Source organism: Piliocolobus tephrosceles, chromosome 20 (assembly GCF_002776525.5).
Source record: "Piliocolobus tephrosceles isolate RC106 chromosome 20, ASM277652v3, whole genome shotgun sequence".
NCBI classification, from domain to species: Eukaryota; Metazoa; Chordata; class Mammalia; order Primates; family Cercopithecidae; genus Piliocolobus; species Piliocolobus tephrosceles.
Window position 1 is genome coordinate 23,825,032 of NC_045453.1, and position 26,669 is coordinate 23,851,700.

Genomic DNA, 26,669 nt, shown 5'->3' on the forward strand with positions numbered 1-26,669 from the left:
GAGATGAAGATTATTAGACTGGATAGAAAAACAAATCCAACAATATGCTGCTTACAAGGACTATCATAAACAGGAGGATAGATTGAAAATAAATGGATAGAAAAGGATAGATTAAAAGAAAGCTAAAATAGCTTCGTGACTATCAGACAAAGTATACTTTCAGGCAAAAATATTACTAGAGATAAAGAGTGATATTTCTTTTTTTTTTTTTTTGAGACAGAGTTTTGTTCTTATTGCCCAGGCTGGAATGCAATGGTGTGATCTCGGTTCACAGAAACCTCCACCTCCCAGGCTCAAGTGATTGTCCTGCCTCAGCCTCCCAAGTAGCTGGATTACAGGTATGTGCCACCACACCCAGCTAATTTTTTGTATTTTTAGTAGAGACAGGGTTTCTCCATGTTGGCCAGGCTGGTCTCGAACTCCTGACCTCAGATGATCTGCCCACCTCAGCCTCCCAAACGGCTGGGATTACAGGCATGAGCCACTGTGCCCAGCAAAAGCGATATTTCATAATGATAAAAAGTATAATTCATAAGGAAGATTTGGCAATTTAAAATTCATTTGTATCAAATAATGTAATCTCAAAGTCAACAAAACTGAAAAGAGAATAGATAAGCCCACAATCACATTAAGGGATTTTAATATGATCCGATGAAATAAAAAGGTAAGGATTTACAATACTTGATCAACATGATTAATAAGTTGGCCTAATTGCTATACATACAACATTGCACCCAACAACTACAGAATACACATTATTTTGAAGAGCTGATGGAACATTTAACAAAGCAGAACATATGTTGGGCCATAAGGCAAGTTTCAACAAATTTCAAAGAACTGAAATCACACAGAATATGTTCTCTGGCTATAGTATATTTAAGCTAGAAATTAATCCAAAGATAACTAGAAGATTTCCCATATGTTTGGAAAATAAACCATACACTTTTAAATAACTGATGAGTCAAAGAAGAAATTACAATGGAAATTAGAAAATATTTTCAACCAAATGATAATGAAAAGATTACATATAAAAACTTGTTGGAATTTTTACTCTGGTCAAGATGAAGTGCAGGGACTGGATTTACCCTTCTGCTTTAAACGACTAAAAAATAGAAAAACAAATGAAACAACATACATGATCACATATAATGGTGATTATATGATTAATTAAATTTCTATGACAGAAACAAGTGCACAAAAATGAGAACTCAGTGGATGGGTTTGATAGCTGCTTAGAGGCAGCTGAAGAGAAAATTATTGCCCTGGATACAGGGGCATAAGGTTATTTTTGGGAAGTGATAGAGTTCTTCTCTATCTTCATCATGGTGGTAGTTACACAACTATATACATCTGTCAAAACTTGGAGCTGAACACTAAAAAGTGTGATTATCATTTTATGTAGATTATACCTTCATAAAAAATGGGAAAAAGACTGGGCACGGTGACTCATGCCTGTAATCCCAGCACTCTGGGAGGCTGAGATGGGCAGATCACCTGAGGTCGGGAGTTCAAGACCAGCCTGATCAATATGGGGAATCCCTGATCCCCTAAACACTAAAAAAGAAAAAAAAAAAATACAAAATTAGCCGGGCATGGTGGTGCATGCCTGTAATCTCAGGTACTCCCGAGGCTGAGGCAGGAGAATTGCTTGAACCGGGGAGGCAGAGGTTGCGGCAAGCCGAGGTCACGCCATTGCATTCCAGCCTGGGCAACAAGAGTGAAACTCCATCTCAAAAAAAAAAAAAAAAAAAAAAAAAATGGAGAAAAGTCTTATTGGAGATATCTAAAGCTGTACTTAGAAGGAAATGTATAGCTTTAAATACATATATTAATAAAATAATAAGTAGAAATCAGATCTAAGCATCTGTTTTCATAAATTTGAGAAAGTGCAGCAACTTACACACAAAGAAAATAAAAAGAAGGAAATAATAATGACAGGAGTAGCAAATAATGAAATTAAAAACAAATATACTAAGGAAAGGCCACAAAGCCCAAAGCTTGTTGAAAAGATTAATAACATTTTTATTAATTTTTGATCCTTAGCAACCGATGAGGAAAAACAGAGAAGGCCTAAAATGATCCGGATCAGGAATTTAAGAAGGGTATCACTATAGGTCAAATGAACATGAAAACATATAACAAGAGGATATTATGAACAACTTTAGGACAGTAAGTTTAGATAACATGAACAAATTCCTTTAAAAAAACACATCATAAATCTGATACAAGAAAAAAGTAAAGGTAAAGAGTCCTTTATTAAGAAAATTGAATCTGCTTTTTCCTTGCCGCCGCCAAGTGGTGTGGAGGCCAAGGCTTGGGTGCGTTCAAGATTCAGCTTCACCTGTAACCCACCGCCATGGCCGAGGAAGGTATTGCTGCTGGAGGTGTAATGGACGTTAATACTGCTTTACAAGAGATGCTGAAGACTGCCCTCACCCACGATGGCCTAGTACATGGAATTCGCGAAGCTGCCAAAGCCTTAGACAAGCGCCAAGCTCATCTTTGTGTGCTTGCATCCAACTGTGATGAGCCTATGTATGTCAAGTTGGTGGAGGCCCTTTGTGCTGAACAGCAAGTCAACCTAATTAAAGTTGATGACAACAAGAAACTAGGAGAATGGGTAGGCCTCTGTAAAATTGACAGAGACGAGAAACCTGGTAAAGTGGTTGGTTGCAGTTGTGTAGTAGTTAAGGACTATGGCAAAGAGTCTCAGGCCAAGGATGTTATCGAAGAGTACTTCAAATGCAAGAAGTGAAGAAATAAATATTTGGCTCACACACACACAAAAAAATTGAATCTAATTTAAACCATTTAACAAAGGAAACTTCAAGCAGGTCTAGATGGCTTCTCTGGCAAAAAATTTTTAAAGATCTATGGAAGAAATAATACAAATAGACAAATCCTTCCAGAGGATAATAAAGACTCCTTTCTAACTCATTTTAGGAAGCTATTATAACCCTGATAACAAAATCTGACGGGAACACATAAGAAAGGAAAATTTTAGACCAATCTCTCTTTTAAGTATAGGTGCAAATATTCTAAACATATTAACACATTTTAAAATCTGGTATATATTAAGAGTAATATGTTAATTTGTGCAAGAAATTAAGTAAAAAAAGTAACATGTTGTGACCAGTTGGAAATATTTTAGAAATGCAAAGATAGTTTAACATTTAAAATTCATCAATGCAATTTCCCATATTAATATAATAAAAGCATACAATTATTTGATTATCTCAATATAAAAAGAAAAACTTTTGTTAAATTCCAACATTCATTAGTATAAAAATTATTAGCAAACTTAAAGTAGAAGGGGGACTTTCTTAGCAAATCAGGAATAGAGGGGAACTTTCTTAGTCTGATAGGGTGTATCTATAAAAACCTTGGTAAAATGTTGAAAGAATGGATGCCTGCTATCATGACTGGTACACAACATTGTACTGAAGGTCCTAGTCAGTGCAATAAAACAGACAAAACATGTATAAAGGTTAGAAAGGAAGAAATAAAATGATCAACAGATGACATATTTGCGTAATCAGAACATCTGGAAGAATCTGCCAATAAATTATTGGAATAATAAATTAATTTTATCAAAGTCCCTAGATACAAGTTTAACATACAAAAATTGACCTCATTTCTATATGACAAAGGGGAACAATTGTAGAATGAGGTTTTAAAAGCAATACTATTTACAATAGTATCAAAAATCAAATACCTAGGCATGAATCCACTGAAAGATATGTCAGAGTCTCTGCAGAAACCTCTAAAATGTTAGGGAGAGAAATGTTAAAAGACAAATAAATGGAGAGAGATACTACATTCATGAATTGGAAGGTTCGATATTGTAAAGCCATCAGTTCTCACCAAATCTACAGGTACAGTGCAAACTTCACAATCTCAACAGCTTTCTTTTTTGTGTGTGGAAATTGATAAGTTGATTCTTAAATTTATACAAAAATGTATATACAAAAAAGTCCAGGGACAATCAAGACAACCACAGAAAGAACAAAGTTGAAGGAAAGACTTACTAACAAATGACAATAACGAACAGAGTGTAATATTTGTGCAAGGATACACAAGGAGACCAGCCAAAAAGAATAGAAGTTTCTAGAAACAGACCCACAAATCTAAAGTAACATGATTTATGACAAAGGTGGCCTTTCTGAGTAGAGGGGGAAAGAGTGGTCTTTTCAACAGATATAGCTGGGTCAGTCAGCTATCCATAAGGAAAAGTAGTGAAACTTGACCCTACATGAGAATAATCAGTTCCAGGTCGATTTTTTTTTCTTTCTTTCTTTCTTTTTTTGACAGAGTCTTACTCTGTCACCAGGCTATAGTGCAGTGGTGTGATCTCAGCTCACTGCAACCTCTACCTCCCGGGTTCTAGCGATTCTCCTGCCTCAGCCTCCCGAGTAGCTGGGACTACAGGCACCTGCCACCATGCCCAGTTAATTTTTGTATTTTTAATAGAGATGGGGTTTTACCATGTAGGCCAGGTGGTCTTGATCTGGACCTTGTGATCTGCCCACTTTGGCCTCCCGAAGTGCTGGGATTACAGGCACGAGCCACCACGCCCAGCCCCAGATGGATTTTAAATCTAAATATGAAAGGTAAAACAATAAAGCCACTGGAAGATAGGAGAATATCTTTATGACTTTGGAGCAAGAAAAGATTTCTTAAGTAAGGGACAAATAGCATTTACCATAAATGAAAGAACTGTACATTGGATTACATTAAAATTAAGAACTTTTGTTCATCAAAGGCACATTAAGAAAATGACAATCAGAGTGAATGAGGTATTTGCAATACAAATTACTGAAAAAAGGGTCATATTCACAGTATGTCATGAATTTTTACAAAGCAATAAGAAAAGGAATAGGAAAAAAATCTACACAAACTTCACGAAAGAAGAGATTCAGTGAACTAATGCTCAGCCTCAATGCTTGTCAGGGAAATGCAAATGAAATTTGCAATGAGATGCTACTACAGATCCACCAGAATGGTTGATATTAAAAGGACCAACATTACTAACAATGTAAAAGAGCTGGAACTCTCACCCACTGCAGTTGGGAGTATAAACAACCACTTTTGAAAACTGGCTAAAGTATCTGCTAAAGATAAACATACAAATATTTTCTGGCCCATTGTTTCCTTTCCTAGTACATATTCAACAGAATTGTGTGTATCTGCATACCAAAGACATAAATATCCTCAAACTAGAATGTATCCAAATGGCCAGCAATAGTATAATGGATTAAAAATCATAGTATATTCCCACAGTGAAATATTGTATGGCCAAAAAAAGAACAACTTACAACTATTGCAACAATATACATGAATCTCAGAAACAATGTTAAGTGAACAAAACCAGATGTGCAAGAGTTCTATTATATTCATATAATGTTAATATAAAATATATAAATTTGAAGTTATTAATATAAAGTTTTAAAAGAGGGAAAACAATTTTTGTCTTAGAGGTGAATAATGTGATTACCTTTGGAAGCGGGGGCAGAAAAGAATGATTGCTAGGAGGCCTACGAGGTCTTTTGGGATCCTTTGATGTTCTAGTTTTGACCTGGGTTGTGGTTGCACGTGTGAGCTTGCTTTGTGATCATTCAGTGAGCTGTACACTTAGGACTTTCACACTTTTCTATATGTGCTTTGTGCATCAACAAAAAGTTTAAAAGTGTCACCTAGAAATAATACATATTTGGATAAGTAATTTCATTTAGCAAACATTTAGCGGATGGCTCTGATGTGCCAAGCACTGTGCTGAGGAAACAGTGAACAAGTTGGTCAAGGTCCCTTCCCACAGGGTGCTTACCCCATGTATGTGTGTGTGTTATGCAACAAATCAAGAATTATAATTTGCTCTTGACTGGAAAGGAGCAGAGTGCTATGGGAGCCTGCAGAAAGGGCACCTGACACTTCTGCAGGCAGTGGTTTCTCTGATGGGAACTGAAGGAAGACTAAGAGTTGAGCAGGTACTGATCTGCAGTAGCTGAAAAAGAAATAGGAAAAAAAGGAAGAGTTAAGCAGGTAAAGGAAGTGAGAGAACAGTATTTCAGGCAGAGGGAATAGCATATGCAAAGGCTCCATAGAGGTAAGAGAACATACGTCACTTTTTTTTTTTTTTTTTTTTGAGATGGAGTCTCACTCTGTCGCCCGGGCTGGAGTGCAGTGGCCGGATCTCAGCTCACTGCAAGCTCCGCCTCCCGGGTTTACGCCATTTTCCTGCCTCAGCCTCCCGAGTAGCTGGGACTACAGGCGGCAGCCACCTCGCCCGGCTAGCTTTTTGTATTTTTTAGTAGAGACGGGGTTTCACCATGTTAGCCAGGATGGTCTCGAACTCCTGACCTCGTGACCCGCCCGTCTCGGCCCCCCAAAGTGCTGGGATTACAGGCTTGAGCCACCGCGCCCGGCCCATACGTCACTTTTAACGAGCCCAAAGAGTTCATTGTGAGAGAGTAACAGAAAGGTAGAAGAGTTAAGTAGTAGCTGAATCATGTAGGTTCCTCTAAACAATGCCAAGGAGGCTGGGAGGCTGGAGTTTTTTTCTGAGGGCAATAGGGAGCTATCGAAGGATATTGATGGGTGAAGGGAGTGGATAATAGGGTCAGATTTGATCCTTGAAGAGAGAACGATGGCTTCTGGATAGTCAAGGGTGGAGGAACAGAGAATGCTGAGATGGATGCTCAGAGGAGACACAGGAATGGTAGCAGAGAAAAGAATGGGTGAGAAAAAGATGGAGTTTGAGAAAGGTTTAGGAAGAAGAATAAACAGGCCCAGGTGCTGGGTTGGCTTGAGAGGTGGTGGGGCTGACTGTCTATACTTGGGCAGTAGCAAGTCATTTCCAACAAGATTTGCTGGAGGTGAGCCGGTGACGGAGGTGACCCAGCCGAGAGAGACCCTGAAGCCTCATCTAGCATTCACTACACAGCAGCTTCGGCTGCTGCACCATTGCAGTCCTGCTGCTTCTGGCTAATCTACATCCAACCTTCTGTTCAGAACCAAGCCCTAGGGAGGCCGCTGGGGGAAAGCAAAGCCTGGCGCTAAATAAGCATCCTGACAAAATAATTACGGTGTCAGCAAGATAGCCGTGAGTTGCAAATACAATTTAAATAATCTGAGTGCTGCATCCAACCTGGGGGGCCAATTCAAATACTCTATGCTTCAACTGGGGAATCCTTGAATCACCTGCTGACCTGGACTCCCCCCTTCCAGAAGCTGGGAATTGAGGGTTAAGTGGTCTGGGTAATTTGGGACCACCAGGGGACCCATGATCTGATATTGGCAGCAGGTCAGCACAGTCCCGTGAACCTCCTGATGGCAATGTCTGTGATGACCATCTGTTGTTTTGACCAACCTAGCTCACATTCCTTCTTCCGGAAACAGCATCTTGGTTTCTTTTTTTTTTTTTTTTTGGTGTATATGTGGGGGAAACCTCCCCTTCCTCACTCTTAGTCCACTTGGCTCAGATGGATGTGACACCACTCTCCCGCTCTGGCTTCACTGCAGATGGTAGTGGGGGCCTCCTGCAGAAAGAGGGGTCTTCCCATGAAGTCCCTGCGAGGATTGGATTGGGCCCATCTGGGTTATGTGCCCATCCATGACCCAGTTTCTGTGGCTGGGAGATGGGGCACTCTGGTGATTGGATGGACGGGGGCCATATGCCAACTTTCTGATAGAGAGGGTGCATTGAGTCACTTACAGTTGCACAAGAGCAATAGGGCAGCTATTGAATGACGTTTTTTTCAGAAATGGGTTCCTCTAAGCAATGACGGGGAAAGGAGGGCGGATGACCTCTATCCCTGCCTCAACTCACATCTCCAGCCTCCTTCCTCGCAAATTCGTATATTTTTGTCTTCCCAGCCACTGTCTCCCTTCTTTTGACAACAAAATATGAATTTTCCCATCTCTTTTCTCTTGTGCAGCTGGACCGTTGGTCCAGGCTTCCTGCTCTCTCCTGTCAAGAGCTGGGCCTGGGACTGAGGTTTGTGTGGGTCTTTGACTCAAGGATTAAAAATGGCGGGTACTGCCTGAGGCAGGATGAAGCCTAGCAGACCCTCCACCCCTGCTACCCAGGACCCCGCTACCCACGGGGTTGCCGTGGTTCCTGCCCTTTCCCAAACCTGGCTTTTTAGCTTTCCTTTCATCTTTTGGGCCAGCCCATATTCCTTTTACTTTTTAAAAAAAATCTTAACACTTTAATCTTTCTTTTTGTGAAAAATTATGGTAAAATTTATTACACTAACCATTGTAAAGCGTACAATTCAGTGGCATTTAGTATATTCACACTGTTGTGCAACCAGCACTTCTATCCCGTTCCAAAACATTATCATCACCCGGAAAGGAAACCCCCTACCCGTGAAACAATCGCTTCCTCTTCCTGTCTCTCCCCAGTCCCTGGCAACCACAAAACTGCTTCCTGTCTCTATGGATGTACCTATTCTGGATATTACATGTAAATGGGATCATACAATACATGAATTTTTGCATCTGGCTTCTTTTAGTTAACAAATGGTGTTTGAAGGTCATTTGCATTGCAGCCTGCGTTAATGCTTCATTCCTTTCTCAGGCTGGAGAATATTCCCTTGTATGGATAGACCATTATTTGATGTAACCATTCATCAGCTGATGGCCATTTGGGTTATTTCCACCTTTTGGCTGTTGTGAATAGTGCTGCTAGGCTCACGTTCTCTCAGTACAATTTTTTTTTTTTTTTCACTTAGGTTTTCCAGAATTGGCTTCTGTTCATAGCTATTGAGAAATCCTTACTGATGGAATGCCAAAAAGGCTTTATTTTCAGGGCTCCAGAACACATAGTCCGAGGAAGGTGAAAATGTAAACAACATCTCCGATGAATTAGGATCAGCAGGGAACGGTCCCAGTTCCAGGACTTTTGTGAATGATCACTGAAAGCCGTGGTTGGTGCCTCAGCTCGGGGCCCTCTGAGAGGTGCCATTTGGTTAGAATGTTTTTTTTTTTTTTTTTTTTTGAGACGGAGTCTCGCTCTGTCACCCAGGCTGGAGTGCAGTGGCCAGATCTCAGCTCACTGCAAGCTCCGCCTCCCGGGTTAACGCCATTACTCCTGCCTCAGCCTCCCAGTAGCTGGGACTACAGGCGCCCGCCACCTCGCCCGGCTAGTTTTTTTGTATTTTTTAGTAGAGACGGGGTTTCACCGTGTTAGCCAGGATGGTCTCGATCTCCTGACCTCATGATCCGCCCGTCTCGGCCTCCCAAAGTGCTGGGATTACAGGCTTGAGCCACCGTGCCCGGCCGAGAATGTTTTGGAGAAAGGAAGCCAAGGAGGCCCTCCTCAAAGGATGGCAGCTGGGATCATTTTAAATTTTCATCCATCCCCTTTGGAATGGGGAGGAGCTAGGGAAGCGAGCCTCTGGGGACTCAATGATTGCAGCCCTTCCCCCAGCTGGTCCAACGGTAAAGCGACAGATACATGCTGAGAGAACAGAAGCTTTTAGGTGCTGATTATAACCTGGGTGACAAGTGACGAGATGCAGGCAGGCCTGGGTAAGATAAAAAGATCACAGCAGCTGACAGTTATTGATGCTTCCTGCACACCCTGCTCTGTGCTGAACCCTCTGCAGGCATCCTCTCATGGAACCCTCGCAGCAGCCTACGGGAAGGCACTAGTGCTAGCCTCACTCTGCAGAGAGGAAGGGGGTGCACGGAGTGACTCAGGCACTCGTCCCAGATCACAGCAGGAAGTGGCAGAGTGGTGCTCTTAAAACAGCGAAGAGGAGGCTGTAAAAGGCAGCCCAGCATCTGGCTACACGTGTATCTGTGTCCTGTTTCACAGATGCTGTGAGTTCTCTTCCAGGGAATCATGCAGGTTCCTCTCTGGGGAGAAGAGGGCCTAATTGAGTAGGAAGTTTGGGGGTTCAGTTCCATGAGGTTCCTGGGAGGTTTGGATTGGCCCTGTCTGGTCATGTACCTGTCCATGCCCCAGTCTCTGTGGCTGGGAGATGGGGCACTCAGATTGGTGGTTGGACACGGGACATAGGTGCCACCTCTCTGACACAGAGGGTGGGTTGAGTCACTCACAGTTGCACGACCTCAGAAATGGGTTTCTCTCAGCAATGACGGGGGAAAGAATGGTGGACGACCTCTCCCTGCCTCAGCTCACACCTCCAGCTCCACAAAGAGCAATGGTCCTGGAGTCACTTACTAGCTGGGTGAATTAGGCAAATGGCTTAGACTTTCTGAGCCTGTTTTTCTCATCTGTGTAAAAGAAACAATAGCAGGCTCTCTCTCATGGGATGATTGTGGGGATTAAATGAGTTAATGTTTGCAGAAGTCGTTTATCAACTGTGATAGCCCCATGGATTTGCTTTATCTTCTACTTGGTACCCCTCCCTGTCTCCCTTATTATTAAGGTGTGTCTGTGGCCCAGTCACCCCAGGGCAGGAGTGGTCTGCTCCTTGCAAAGTGAGTGCTTGTCTAATAAGCCTGTTTAGTGCTGATGGGTTAAGAGCACCCCTGTGGGACAGAGAATAGCTAATAGTGGTCTTCCGGGATATGTTTCAAGCACTGAGCCAAGGGCATGCCATGCAGTCACGTGACCCTCACGCGATTCCTCCCAGGTAGGGTCTGGTATTATCCTTACCTTATTGATAAGGACACTGAGGCTCAGAGATGGGGGGAATGTGCAGAAGGACCCTCAGCTAATAAGGTGCAGAGCTGGAACTTGAACCCAGGTCTTTCAGATTCAACTTGTGGCCTTACCGACTGTGCAACAGCCCTTTGTGCAGCTGAAGTCGGCCTTCCCACACAGCAGAGAGTGCTTGGGAGAGCAGCTTCTGGCCAGCATTTGACAGAGGCATTTCTTGATTCATTAGAGCAATCCAAATGGGTAACTTGCTGCCTTTTCTACCTGTGGGCTGCTCCAGTATCTTGCAGAGAGCATGGGGTGGCAGTGGGGAAAGATGAAGAGACACAGGGCAGTCTTTGGAGATGGGAGTGTAAGTGTACAGCACCAGTGCTAATAATCAGCAACTCAGTGAGTGCTTATTCAACACACATTCATCATTCATTCATTCATTCATTCATTCATTCATTCATATGTGGGAGTCAGGTATGCTTTACTTTTAAGGTTTATAGGGACCTATAGGGGAAATGAAGGGTTGCTAAGGTACATTCCTTACTGTGGTGGGCATCTGATGTTATAAATCCCTCTTTCCCACATCTTCTGATAACAGCACCAGTGCTCTTTTGAAGGACATACCCACTCCGGTTCAGGTGGCTGAGGAGGGGGCTAAGCACCATGTCCTCTGACCGAGGTTAGCAGTTCCGGGGTGGGTCAACCTGTGTGGAAGGCAGCAGAGCTTGGAGATGCAACATCCCGAGGGGATCTCTTAGCCTTCTGGATCCAGTTAGATGTGTCCCTAGAGTTTTCACTTATGAGAGCCAATAAGCCCCTTTAAATAATCAACCCCATTTGAATAGAGTTTCTACCATATGCACACTTGACCACAAGCAGTTTATGATCTCACTGAAAAAAACAAGAAGGAATAGCCTTCTATTTGATTGTTATACTTGCATGTGCATATAGGTATATACATCTGTTTATGTTTAAGAGATTATCCTATAACCATGGAGAGCTGGATTTTAGTTCTGGCTTTGACTCTAAATCATAGCATGAACGTGGGCCAACGCCACTTCCTCTCTGGGCCTCCGTCTTCCCATGTGTGAAATGAATGCCCTGGGCTCTCTGCTCCCTAAAGCCAAGTCCCTTTCACTCTTTTTTTTTTTTTTTTTTTTTGAGATGGAGTTTCACTGTTGTTGCCCAGGCTGGAGTGCAGTGGCACGATCTTGGCTCACTGCAACCTCCACCTCCTGGGTTCAAGCTATTCTCCTGCCTCAGCCTCCTAAGTAGCTGGGATTACAGGCATGTGCCACCACACCCAGCTAATTTTTTGTATTTTTAGTAGAGACGGAATTTCACCATGTTGGCTAGGCTGGTCTCGAACTCCTGACCTCAGGTGATCTGCCTGCCTCGGCCTCCCAAAGTGCTGGGATTATAGGCATGAGCCCCTGCGTCCAGCCCCTTTCACTCTTACATACTAGGAATTTAAGATTAGTATCTGTGGGATGGCTGGAGACAAAATAACGAGAAACCAAGAAAACATTGATGTGCTCTCTGCTAGCCTCAGCATTCTGCTTGTTGATGCAGAAAGGAGAAGGACCTAGGACCTGACTGGAAGGAGGAGCAGGGATTTGTGTATGGGAGGCTGCAGCAACCTGGGCATGGATTCTGCTGCCTCCTGCAGATGCATAAAGCATTGATAAGAATGATGCCTGCAAAGCGCCCTTCACAGATGGCTGTGGGCTGTACCCGGAGCGCAGGGAAGGAGATGAGAAAAGTAAGAGCAGTTGGCATCAGATCAGCCCCAGATAGTGGCGTGGGGATTGAAGCTTTTAACACAGACCTTGAATGCCCGTGACCCACAGGAACAGTAGCCAGTGTTCTAAACTAAGGAGATGCAAAAACATTCAGCTCAGTCTCCTCTGCCTCTCAGACTCCAGACATGTCAGAGGAGGATGTGACAACAAGCTTACAGAGACAACTGGCTTTTTCCCCTGAATCTCTGGTGGAACCCATCCTCCTGAGCTGAGATAACCATTTACACTATTGATTGACTGATTGGTTTCTAAAGGTAAAAAGCATGTTTGTTAGGGTCTGTTTGGCTCCAAAACCCCCGAGTAATAGCAGCTAAAAGGATAAGAATATTCACTCCTGTCTGAACAAGATGTCTGGGCAGAAGTACCAAGATACCGCACGTCATAAAAATGTCATCAGGGAATTAGGTCCTTTCCCAGTCTCCTTTCTGGGTTGGTCTTCTGTCCTTGAATTTGTTATCTCCAACCCTAAGATGGTTGCCACAGCTCCAGCTGTTGTGTCTCTGATCCTCTTCTGCATCCTACGGAGGAGGCAGGGCATAGGCAAGAGGCTCTCTTTGTAAGCCAAAGTCTTTCGATCTGAAAGATTCACTTTCTAGTAGCCTTTGAGGAGACCTGCTTATACAACTCATCAGCCAGAATGGACACATCCCACTCCAGGCTGTAAAGAGCCTGGGATATGTGTTAGTGCATGGGGGCAGAGGAGAAAGGGGCTGACCAGGTGGCTGCTGGTGGACCAAGGCAGAACAGGGATGGACAGAAGCCCTTGGAGGGGTCTCCCATAAGTTTTTCCACTGGGGACTGAGTCTGAGGTTGGCTTACAGATTGTCTGGTCCCCGATTCTTCTCTTGGTTTGACCACTTGCTTACCACGTACCCAGAAAGTACAAGACAGAGGTTTCAGTTTGTGGAGCAGAGGCTGGAATTGAATCCCAGTAGGAACAAACTAATTTGCAGATGCTATCTCCAAACTTAAATATTTGATACCCATTAAGCCTGTCTAACCAAAGCATCTCCCCAGGCATGAGTCACCAAACTTGACCTGCCCTCCACCCTCGGATCTAGTCAGGCTAGATAACACTGCTGTCAACAAATTTCAGAATCTCTGTAGCTTAACCTGGATGTTTACTTTTCATGCACACAGAGGCTACTGTGGATCTAGAGCCTCTCCATGGAAGCTCCCTGCAGATGGGTAGCTCCAGTCTCCAAGGGCTTCCATCCTATAGCTACACATGGCTCCAGGGTCCCTGTAGCAAGGGAGAAGACCCACAGGCTTATGCACTGGCTCTTAAATGCTTCAGCCCAGAAGGAACACAGCTCCCTTCTGCTCACAGCCCATTGACCAGAAGTAGTGACATGGCCCCACCTAATTCCAACGGACCAGCCCATGAGGAGGAGTGCATGGATGGATGGGAGTGGGAACTGTGTCTCCACACCTGCCTTGTGTGACTCCTCGCCACCCTCAAAGTCAAGTCCTTGCCCTGACCTCTCAGGCTTCCCCACTCCCCACTGCACAGCCCATGCTTCAAGGACACAGAGGCACGTTAGTACTCACAGCAGGCTTTCCACAAGCTTCGCTCCTTGCCTTCACACGTGCTGTCCCTCTGTCCCTTCCCCTTTTCCTGGGTGATTCCTGCTCATTCTTCATGTCATGTTAACACATTCCTCTATGTGTCAACTTGACTGGGCTAAGGGAAGCCCAGATTGTTGATTAAACATGATTTCTAGGTGTGTCTGTGAGGGGGTTTCTGGAAGAGCTGAGCATTGGAATCCATAGACTGAGTAACGGAGACGGCCCTCCCCAATGTAGGCATGCATCATCCAGTCCGCTGAGAGCCCCGGGAGAACAAAAAGGTGGAAGAAGCATGAATCCCCTTCCTCCGTTGGAGGTGGGACCTCCGTCTTCTCCCGTTCTCAGACACTGGTGCTCCTGGTCCTCTGGCCTCCAGACTCAGACTGGGAATTGTACCCCAGGCTCTGAACTTGAACTGAATTACATCACTGGCTTTCCTGGATCTCCAGCTTGCAAAGGGCACATTACAGGACTTCTTGGCCTTCAGAATCATGTGAGCAAATACTCATAATGAATCTCCTGTTATAAATCTCTCTATATCCTGTTGGCTCTGTTTCTCTGGTGAATGCCAACTCAAACGCTTGATGGCTCATACTGGGTTCTGTGTTTTCCTTTCTGTTCAGGGGACTGGGTGTCTTCAGTTGGCTCCCCTCGCCCCCTCCGTGTACACCATTGATGCCTCATCACCCCGTATTTTATCTGTTTCCTTGGCTCTCCTGCACTAGCCCACAAGCTATGCCTTGGTGCTGCTAACCGTGTATGCCCAGCATCCAGGGCAATGTCTCACACTGAGTAGGAGCTCAATGACCATCAGTTGATTAAAAAAAAAAAAAAAAAGACAGCGAAGAAATATTTATTTCAGTTGGTTTGAATCCTTATCTTGGAAAATATGGAACTAAGAGAGGTAAATAAGTTTCGTTAGACATCCGTCTGTAAAAAAAACATAGCTTCCTGATGACATGTGGCTGTTTCCTGAGGATGGAGAAGAAAGCTGCATCCCTGCCTGTCCTTTAGAGTAACACAGGCTGGGACTCCAATGCCAGCCCTGTCACCAGGAAGCCACAGGACCCCAGGAGAGTCACTTCCCCATTTCGAACCTCGCTGATCAGATGGGGATAACAGTATCTGCTCAGAAGTCTCATCGAAGAGGGCGCGTGAAGACCTCAGCACCTTGCAGGTAGATTACATGCTCTCAGTGAGCATCAGCTATTGGTGTGATGGTTTATTGTTTATAATGATCAAGCCATATTAGTATTGGGGCTTAAAAAATCCTTGAAAGGATGCAGCTTGTGCTGGCATTTAGAGATGGGAGTGCATTCTCATTCCACAGCCAGCTGGTGGGGATCCCTCGGTTCCTTCCCCTCCTCAATGACCCTCTCTTTATTTCACTAGTTTGTTCTCAAGGTCCTGTTAAGTCACTACAAAAATCTCCTTTCTTTACTCAAGCATACCAGCAAGCACTCCTGAATGCTTGGTGTGGAGGCTGTGAGGGTAGCTCTGTTGCTGGGTTGCTAGAGTTGGACTCCCAGCTGTGCCACTGGCTGTGTGGCTGGAGCTGCTAACCCAGACTTTCTGTGCCTCAGTTTCTTCATCTGTAAAATGGGGATACCAACAGTACTTATGACTTGCGGGGTTGTTGTGGGAATTGCATTAAACACATCAAACATTTAGAAAGTTCTTGGAATATAATAAGTACTCAATAAATGTTGGTTGATATGATTCTTGTTATTATCAGATGCTAATGACAGATGTGGAGGATGGAGTGGTTCCTCCCCTGGTGGAGCACATGGGGAGCAGAGGAGTAGGAGAGGTAAATTAGCAATCAAAGCCCGGATAGCAAGTTCTACACGCAGGGGATTAAGAGGGAGCCGGCACAAGCATGGGCCCAGGAGCCAGACTGGCTTGGCTCAGAATTCTCGCCTAACCCTTACTAGCTGTAAAAAGGGGACTGGCACCAGGAATTACCCACCTCACCCGATGTCGGGAGGATGAACTGAACACCAGCGCACTCAGAGCAATACCACTCTGCATTGCCAGAGGGGTTACGCATTCTTTTCACTGCCAACCCCTGAGGTGGAAGACAAGGAAAGCTGAGATGAGGATGAGCTGGGGGAAGGCACAGGGGGAAGGCTGGGGCCATCTTATGCGTTCTTTAAACAGAGGTTTACCAAGCACCTTATATGTCCAGGCCCTGGGGGGACAGTAGGGCACAGGGCTCAGCTAAGGGTTTAGCTCAGGGTAATGGGAAGCCAAGAGGGGGATATTATGCAGAGAAGAAAAGGAAAAAATATGCCTTTGAGAAAGATGTGGAGGGCCAGGCACGATGATGCCTGTAATTCCCACACTATGGGAGGCCAAAGTGGGAGGATTGATTGAGACCAGGAGTTCAAGACCAGCCTGGGAAACATAGTGAGACCCCACCCCCCACCATCTCTACAAATAATAATAATAATAATAGTGATAATTAGCTGGGTGTGGTGGTGCATGCCTGTACTCCTAACTACTTGGAAGGCTGAGGCAGGAGGATCACTTGAGCCAGGAGGTCAAGGCTGCAGTGAGCTATGATCATACCATTGCACTCCGGCCTGGGCAATAGAGTGAGACAGCATCTTAAAAAATAAAAATTAATAAAAAAAGATGTGAAGGCTGAATCAGAGAGGATCAGATCCCAGATCCCAGCACAGATGTGAAGGGTGTCATCCTGGCCTAGTCCTGATAGAGTTGTCCTGATAAAGGCCAGCACTGCAGCCCTTGACCCTTTTCCTCCCTTACTCTCAGACATCGAGGGCCCATTGGAAGGGTTGCCATGTAAGATAGACGACACCCAGTTAGATCTGGACTTCAAATAAACAACAAATAATTCTTTAGTATGAGGATGTCCCAAATATTGCACAAGACATGCTTATATAAAACACCTGCTAACCCTGGTTAGCCTACCTCCACGGGGTCTGATGGGTAGCATTTGGTGGAGTGCCAGGTACTTCAGAGTGTTCACCTGAGCTCAGTCCACAGCCGGATGAGGACAGGGCTAACACCAGGGACGTTTTCTTTGCAAGATAAGTCAGAGAGAAGACAGAGGAGCTCTGCCAGCCTCCTCCGGCCCCCAGGTTCACTTCTTTCCTCTTTTTCAACTAACCAGGGTCTTTCTCCCCTGCCTAGGAGGACTTAAGCCAGGCAGCTTCCTTGAGTCAGTTCAGATGTTGAAGTGGACTGATGTTCAGATGTTGAACAGATAAGACACAGCTCTTTGTGCCCTGGGAGCTGAAGGATGCCAGCTGCATACGAGATTCTTCAACTGTCTTATGGGGGCAGTCTTTGCAAAGCGCCCCCTCCAGGGCCAGGAATAGCAAACACTGCCATCGTTTGGGTCTGTATTTTATGACAGGCTTTTGGGAATCAAATGTCTTTTGGTTTGAGTCTTAGTTTTGCCACCTCCCATGTCCATGACCTCGGGCAAGCTGCTTCTGCCTCCTGGGTTCAGTGGCCAATCTCATGAGCTTGTGGGGAGTTGAAATGAGCAGATGTGGATAAAATGCTTAGCTCCATAGTGCCTGGCACCTGGTCAGGCACCCAGAAAAACTATGGTAACACAACCCAAGAAGTATCATCTCCATGTTACCAACAAGGAACCAGGTTCCCAGGGGCAAAGTCCAAGGGTGGGCATCCAGTAACTGGCTGAGCCAGACCTTGCCCCTGGCCCCTTTGCTGAGATTCACCTTCCTGAAACTTCACATTGGATCATGAAATGCCAACCCAGAAGGGTTCTCCAACTCCCAGAGCCTAAGGACTTCTTGGAAAAGCTGAAACTTATTTGATTACGAGACTAATGCATATTCATTGCAGATAATTTAGAAAGTGCAATTTTGCCAAAAGAGAAAAATAAAACTCACCAGCACTCTCACCACCCAGAGATAGTCACGGCTGACGTGCTGCGGTGTGTATTTTAAGGCCTTGAGGGAAATTTTAAAAACTTAAACCTGAGATTCCCTGCACTGCCTTTAATCACAGCCTAGGGCTTCGGCAGGGTGTCTCAGCCTCAGCATGGGTGACATCCTGAGCTGGATGGTTCTCTATCGTGGGAATGTTCTGTGCACTGAGGGATGTTTAGCGGCATCCCTGACCTCTATCCACCAGATGCTAGTGGCACCCCCCAGAGGACAACCAAAAATGTCTCTAGATATTGCCAAGGGCTAAGTGCAAAATTGGCCCTGTGGACCATCGTTGGGTTTAGGTGTAGAGGCTCTGAAATCGGCCAGACCTGGCTTTTAATCCCAGATTAGGCATAGACTCAGGCAAGTTAGCTAATGACCAAGAGCCTCTCCGTCTCCATCTGTGAAATCGGGCCAATACCTTCCCATCTGGCAGCATTGGTGTGAGCGTTAGAGGAGATGGTGTTTGGGACGTGGAAAGCATTCAATACAAGAAAGCTGCTATTGGTTTTGGCATCCTCATAGCCTGTGGCTTCTCTGATGAGGACTAACTTCACAAAAAACTCAAACAAATCAACAGTGGAAACTCACCTGCCTTTGGAAGACCCTTCACTCCTGAGATGTGTAGCTTGTCTTAGAATGGCAGCAAGAGTTATGATTGAGAAGGTGGCTGTAGAGCCAGCCCGCCTGATTTGTGTCTCATCTCTGTCCCCCACTGCACGTGTTAGTGACCTTGGGCAGATGACTGAACACTTCTGTGCCTGTTTCCTCTTCTGCGACATGAAGGCAATGGCAGTACCCCAACCTCTTGGGGTTGCAAGGACTAAATGAGTTCACCCAATAAAAGGCTTTATTAATAAATATTATTTGGTCGGTACAAAAGTAATTGCTGTTTCTGCCATTACTTTTAATATTACACATGGCCAGTCTGGTGTAGGAGGGAAAGGGTACATTGGAAACTACCAAAATGAAATTGTGCCTTGGAGGAACATTGAGTGAGAAGGAGGCTCTGGACGGAGGAAATGAACACATGTGCCTGGCTACATCTCTCTTCTTTCTAGATCCTGGGCACAACTGCTGTCCCTATTGCCCCGAGGCTTGTGAATGACGTTGGACTGGCCTCCATATCTGGAACACCGGAGTCTATACCCAAAGGAAATTTCAGTTTAAAAAATCCATTGTGTCCTGGGGGCTTCCAGCTGATTTTTTAAAAGTTAAAAAAAAATTATGGTGAAATATACAAAAAATTGACCACTTTAAGTGCGTAATTCATTAAGTGCATTCACACCCTTGTGCATAACACAAAATTAACCATTTTAAGTGTACAATGCAGTAAGTATAATTGTATTGTTGTGCAACCATTACCACTATCCATCTCTAGAGCCTTTTCGTTTTCCCGAACTGAAACTGTACCCGTGAACTCCCCTCTGTACCCATGAACTCCCTCCTCTCAGCCCCTGGAAACCACCATTCTGCTTTCTGTCTCTATGAATTTGACTATTTTCAGTACTTTATATAAATGGAATTATGCAATATTTGTTCTTTCGTGTCTGCCTTCTTTTACTTAGCATAATGTCCTTAAGGTTTATCCATGTTGTAGCATGTGTTACAATTTCCTTCCTTTTTTAAGGCTGCATAATATTCCATTGTATAGATATAGCACATTTTGTTTATCCATTCTTCTCTTGATGGGCATTTGGGTTGCTTCTGCCTTTTGACTGTTGTGAATAATGCTGCTATCAACACTAGTGTCTACGTATCTGTTTTGAGACCCTCCTTTCAGTTCTGTTGGGTGTATACCTAGAATCAGAATTGCTGGGTCATATGGTAACTCTATGCTTAGTTTTTTGAGAAACGACTGTACTGTTTTCTACAGTGGGTGCACCATTTTACATTCCCACCAGCAATGCATAAGGGTTGCAATTTCTTCGTGTCTTCACCAATCCCAAGTGTTTTTAACCCAGCTGTCTTTTGGATTTTTATACACTGAAAACAGTATAGCATGTGTATGGGAGGGGCCCTTCTTTGTAAAAATCCTTTGTATTTCTCAAGAGCTTCAAGCATTTCCAGCGAGCTGATGCATGTTTGAACTTCACAACAGTACAGCAAGGTAGAAAAGGTTGAGACCACCTTTTTTTTTTTTCCCCCTCAATCAATCTCTCCTTTTTGAGAAAGAGAGGCTGAAGAACAGCTCAGTGAGTCTGGAAGATTCCAAACTAGAACTCAGGTCTCCTGACCTCTTCGGGCCTTTTCCTAGAGCAAGCAGGTCGCCTCCTGTGGGTTTCCTGTTCCCAGTGCTGGGATTACAGGCATGAGCCACCACTGCACCACCATGCCTGGCTAGTTTTTGTATTTTTTGTAGAGATGGGGTTTCACCATGTTGCCCAGGCTGATCTTGAACTCCTAGGCTCAAGTGATCCACCTGCCTCAGCCTCCCAAAGTGCTGGGATTACAGATGTGAGCTACTGCGCCTGGCTGAGACTTTTGACCTGCTTGTAAGCACAGAGACAGCAGGATCTGTGGAACTTCCCAAGCCAGCCTCACCCCCAATGCTCAGGGGCTATGGACATGCCAGGTGAGTCTTCAGCATGGCCTAGATTACAAAACCTCAGGGTTTGCCCCTCAAAACTTGTCTGCAGGGACCAAAAAGTGAAGGGAGAGGAAAAGACGCTCATAGGATTGTCTCCCCTGTCCTGGAGTACATCACTGCCTTCACACCTGGGAGGCAGACATCAGAGATGTTTAAAGCTCTATTGTTTGAGGGACAAGATTTCACATACATGCCACTTTTATCTGTTTTCTCTTTCACATAATTCATGAGATGATGGGGCAGTTTGAAACATTTGCTGTTTTTGGTGATTGTCATTTCTTCCTGTAGGTTAATTACCATTTGATATCATTTCAGAATGAAAAGCTTTCTATAGTTGTTCTTATAGGAGAAGATTATGGATTATGGTGATGAATTCTCTCTGTCTTTTTTTATTTGAAATATCTTTATTTTGCTTTCTTTTCTTTGCTTTTTTTTTTTTTTTTTTTTTTTTTGAGAAAGGGTCTTGCCCCGTCACCTAGGCTGGAGTGCAGTGGCGCAGTCATAGCTTGCTATAACCTCTAACTTCTGGGCTCAAGTGATACTCCTGCTTCAGCCTCCCAGGAAGCTAGGACTACAGGCATGTACCACCATGCCCAGCTAATTTTTATTTTTTAATTTTTGTAGAGACAGGGCCTCTCTTCATTGCCAAGGCTGGTCTCAAACTCCTGGGCTCAAGTGATTCTCCTGCCTTGGCGTCCCAAAGTGTTGGGATTACAGGCATGAGGCACTGTGCCCAGCCTTGTTTTAATTTTTGAAGGATAATTTCATTTGATAAAGAATTATGGATTCTTGTTTTTTTTCTTTGAATATCATAAAGACGTTACTCCCTCCTCTTCTGGCTTTAATTGGTTCTAATGAGAAGTCAGCCATAATTCTTATCATTATCTGCTAGTATGTAATACATTGCTTTTCTCCAACTACTTTCAAGGCTTTTTCTTTATATTTGGATTTCAGGAATTTGACTGTAATGTGCCTATGTAGAGCTTTTATTGTATTTATCTTATTTAAGGTTTGCTGAACTTCTTGGACTTGTAAGTTGATGTCTCTTATCAAATTTGGGAAGTGTTTGGCTATTTTAATTCTTCAAATTTTTTCCTGCCCATGCATTCTCTCTTCTACTGAGACTCCAATTACATTTATATTAGGTGACATTAAGTCCCTGAACATGTTTATAATAGTTGCCTTAAATTTCTTGCCTGAAATTATTGCAACATCTGGGATTATTTTCCATTAAATGCTTTTTTTCCTTGATGATGATCCACCTTTTCCGGCTTCCTTGTGTGTTTAATGACTTACGATTCACTGCTAGATGTCATGAATGATATGTTGTAGAGATTCTGGGTTCTGTTGTGCTCCTTTGAAGAGTTATTATTTTTTTCTAGCAGGCAATTAATTTGGATAGGCTCATCCTCCAAATTCCACCTCCCTCAATGTCAGCAGGAACTCTGACTCAGTTCTCTGAGTTTCTCGCTGCTGCTTTTTCACTGTAGTTCCTGGGTCTTCCCTGACCGGTGTAGTTTTGTAGTCAGCTAAGAATTTGGGTGCATTTTATATAGAGATGTGAGGGCTAATTCCAGTGGCAGTTCCTCCTCTCCCGGGATCGACCACCTAATCTTCCAGTTGCTTTCCAGTGCTCTACCTTTGACACCTCCAGCTGGTAAACTGCAGCTTTTTGTCACTCTTAGCTGCTTGTGGATTGGCGAGTACCCTCAGGCAAAAAGTCACTAATATGCAAATCCCACACTTTGTCTTTAAGGGTAGAGTCTCCTCTCGTTTCTCTGTTTCTGGTTGTTCTCCAGAGCCTTCAAGTAGTTGTTTTTAAAAATATGTGGCCCAGATTTTATAATTTTGTGTGGGTGGGTTAGTCCAACTCCTCGACCCCCATCTCATTCCTATAGCATTTTACAATAACTTCGAATTTGAGGCCAATATAAAAAGTTGAAATATTTCACAAAAATATGATTTGGAGGCTGCAAAAAATCAAATTTTTCCAGTGTGACGAATTGATTGGAATCAAACACAGCCCCCTGGCCTCCCCCAGCATCACCTCGCCAGAAAAAGCATGGCTTTTCCAGTTTGATGCTGTCCCTACCATGCCCTGTTGTCTGCCCGAGCTGAGGCCAACTGTTAATTTCTTTGTATCATTTTCAATGTAGTTTTGTGGGCCATTGTTTCCAATCATAGCCTATTTCAGAGTTTTTCCTTGTACTCTCACTCAAGTGTGAGCCCAGTGGCTTATTCTGTGACCTACTTGCCTATCCCTTCTTTCCCCTATAATGCTGTCTGGCTGTCTGTCCTCAGAACTTTTTTTTCTCCATGCTCTTAAACATTCTTTGACATTTTCTCCCCTTCCTCCAACCCTCTTTCTTTCTCCTTCCTCCAATATTAACTGAGCACCTACTATGTGCTTAGCACTGTCCTAGGAGCTCGGGAAATAGCACTGAAGAAAACAGGAAAAAAAGGCTGGGCAAAGTGGTTCACACCTATAATCCCAGCACTTTGGGAGGCCAAGGTGGGCTGATTGCTTGAGGCCAGGAGTTCGAGACCAGCCTGGCCAACATGACGAAACCCCATCTCTTCTAAAAATATAAAAATTAGCTGGGCATGGTGGTGCACACCTGTAATCCCAGCTGCCTGGGAGGCTGAGGCACGAGACTCCCTTGAGCCTGGGAGGTGGAGTTGCAGTTAGCCCAGATCGCGCCACTGCACTCCAGCCTAGGTGTCAGAGCAAGACTCTGTCAAAAAAAAAAAAAGAAAAGAAAGAAAAAAATAGTGTCTTCATGGAGTTGATATGTGAAGGTAGGATCGTGACCGTGAACAATTCGTATTATAGTGGTAAGTTCTGAGAAAGATAAGGCTGGGTAAGAGGATGTAGTCATGGGTGTGCAAATGTTTCTGTCTTGCTTGCTCCGCCCCAAGCTAAGTTTTCACTGAATGAACAGTTCTGTACTTGTTCATGTTTTATGCCCCTCAGGGGGCAGGAAGTGCTTTGTATTTCAGTCTTGACTTTATTCACCTCCTAGCTATGTGATTGAGAAATTCCCCCACTGCTATACCTCAGTTTCCTCATCAGTAACATAGGGATAAGAATAGTACCTACTTTTTAGGAGTATTGAGAGGATTAAATGAGTTAATATATGTAAAATGTGTGTTTAACATAGGGTCTGGCGTATAGTGAATACTTCATAAACATTAGCCAATAAAGATATCAATTACCCAACACAATGACTGACACATTGTGAGCAAGAAATAAATAGTAATGTAATGGTCACCATTGCAGACGGCCCCTGATTTATAAGCGTTTGACTTATGACTTTATGATGTTTTGAAAGCAACGCACATTTAGAAGAAACCATACCCATACAACGATTCCGTTTTTCACTTTCAGTACAGTGTTTGATAAATTGCACGAGATATTCAAGATGTTGTTATAAAATAGGCTTTGTGTTAGATGACTTTGCCCAACTGTAGGCTAATGTAAGTGTTCTGAGAACGTTTAAGATAGGCTAGGCTAAGCTATGATGTTCGGTAGGTTAGGTGTGTTAAATGCATTTTAGACTTACAGTATTTTCAACTTACAGTGGGTTTATCACGATGTAACCCCACCCTAAGTCAAACAGCATCGGTATTTCCCCAGTTCTGAATACTGGTATCCAATAGATTGCTTTTCTTTCTACTAGGTCACCAGTATCATCTCCCTTGTTTGAGCTAATGGAAAATGGCAGTGAGAATCAATACTAGAGAGATCACATATTGGCAGCATCATGGAAAGCTGCCTGGTAGGAATCCAGTGGGGAGCTGGGGCTGGAGGTGCCTGCTATTGGGAAGGATTCCACCTCCAGTTATTGTTGATGTGCGAAATAACAATTCAAGAAGTGAGAAAATGCCATGGTAGAACTCCAGGGGCTGGACCAGCTCTATAGACCCAATAGAGTTGAGTCAACATTGGAGATACTTCAAGAAACGTCCGTTCTTTCCTTCCTCTATCCAACATCACCCTCCGTGCCTGTCCAACGTGTTCCTGCCAAAAATGACTCCCTCTCTCCCTGCCATCTCTGGGTGGGCATTTTTGGCTTGGGCTCATTTTCCCTCCATCCCCTAATGAAGTTTGAATTGCTCTTTATTACTGTCATATACTATTTCCCAAATTCTTGGGCAAGCTCAGGGAAGGAGGTGTCAGAATTCTGCCAGCCTTGTTGGCTTTGATCGATATTTGCCAGCACCTGGTAGGGCTGCTTTGATTTTGTGTTTCTGAGTTATTGGTGAGGAGCTGGCTTACAGGAAACACATCATTAAGAGGAGCTGTCAGAACAAACTGCTTTGTGGTCCCAGACTGCTTGTAGGTGGCAGGTCCTGAAGCCTTGAATTCAGGCTCTACCTGAGTGGGTGAATGTTTACCGGGTGCCATCTGAGGATCCTGACTCAAGTCACCTCTCTTCTCCCACAGTCCCACTGTGGGCCAGGTGTTCTGTTTCCAAGAAAAAGGGGACTTGTTCTTTAAAATGGGGACATTGAAACTTTGGCATTTTCCTTCCTCATTATGACTTTATATTTGTTATGAAAAGGTCTGGCTGTGAATAAAGAGACCCAAATAACAGTAGCTTAAATAAGGTAGAAGTTTGTCTCACTCTCTTGTAACAGTCCAGGGAGAGGCAGTGTAAGGTGGGCAGGGCAGTCTGCTCCATAAAGTCTCCAGGTGGCCTGTTGCTTCCCTATGCATATCTTCCATTTCCCAAGGTCAACTCATTGTCCAAGAGGGCTGTTACAGCTCCTGCCATCATGGCTGCATTCCAGCCATCAGGAAAGAGAAAGGACAAAGAAAGATCACTCACTTGAAGGACTCTTCCCATCTTTTCCACTCACATCCCTATTGGCCAGCATTGAGTCACATGACCACTCCTAGCTGCAAAGAAAGCTGGGAAATGCAGTCTTTATTCCTAGTGGCCACGTGCTCAGCCACAATGCATAGCTGCTAGGAATGTGACCTCTGTCACTAAGAGAGAAAGAAAAATGGTCGCTGGTGGAGAACTAGCAGGTTGTTTGGAAAGAGTGATGATGCTATGGAAAACATTGCTGAATGGAATCAGAAGACCTCTAAGTTTGCATTTCAGTCTGTCCTATAACTTTCCCAAGTCTCAATTTCCTTACCTATGAGGTGGGGATGATGGTGACTACCTCACAATTTGTGAAGATTAAATGACATGGCATATTGGAAGATGTCTTCTAAGCTTCTCAAAACGTCACATAGACTTGAGGACACATTGTGAAAATTAATTTCCAATGCTGATAATGTGTCTATCAAATGTATGGAGGCCTCTTTATGAAAAAACATGCACCTGTCTGCAGGCTCCCCACTTACCCGGGTCTTGGACCTTGTAGATTCTCTGTAGCTGATTGACAACAGAAAACATTTGTAAGGTACCCGGGGGCTGTTAGTGTAGGATGGAGTGTCATGAAGTCCAGGTGTGGTATGGGAAATAATTGTAAAGTGTGGTGTGGGTACAATCAGTGCACACAATTTTAGATGCAACAGTTAAAACTTTTAAAATAGTGATATGTTTATTTGATCATATTAAGAAAAAAGGAAAATCTGATGGTCAAACTTGGCAATTGAATGGATATTATTGCTTAGGGCAAGACTGAGTTTATTAATGAAAAATTTAAGTAAATAATAATCTAAGTGGTACTTGGCTTTAGCAGAAACTCAGATGGGAATTGCAACTGCAGCCAACACCTTGATTTCAGCCTGGGAAGCCTCTGAGCAGAGGATCCAATTAACCCTTTTTCCTGGACCCCAGAGCTGTGGAAACTTTAAAATAATAAATGTGTGTGGTTCTAAGTTACCAGTTTGTGGTAACTTGTTATGTAGCAATAGAAAACTCATATACATCATTAGAGGTTAAGACTTGAGGAATGTCACTCATCTGGCAAATTTCTTAAATCAAACCATTTCCTCATTTGTAACATGATGATACCTATTTGTCAGTTTGCTGGAGGAACAAGTGAGGAAATCCCTAAAGTGAGGGAACTATTGGGCTTAATAACTGTTGGTTAGAACACAAGGGTTTTAGGATCATTCCCACCACTTTTTCCCCAGTTTCATGATCCCAGGGATGGGCAAACCTTGACAAATTTCAATTAAGATTTATAGGATACAG

General features: G+C 43.8%; 1 pseudogene; it reads left to right on the top strand.

The window, feature by feature from the left end:
* Nucleotides 1-2,356: 2,356 nt before the first annotated feature.
* LOC111520991 lies at nucleotides 2,357-2,755 on the top strand (annotated as a pseudogene).
* Nucleotides 2,756-26,669: the final 23,914 nt, after the last annotated feature.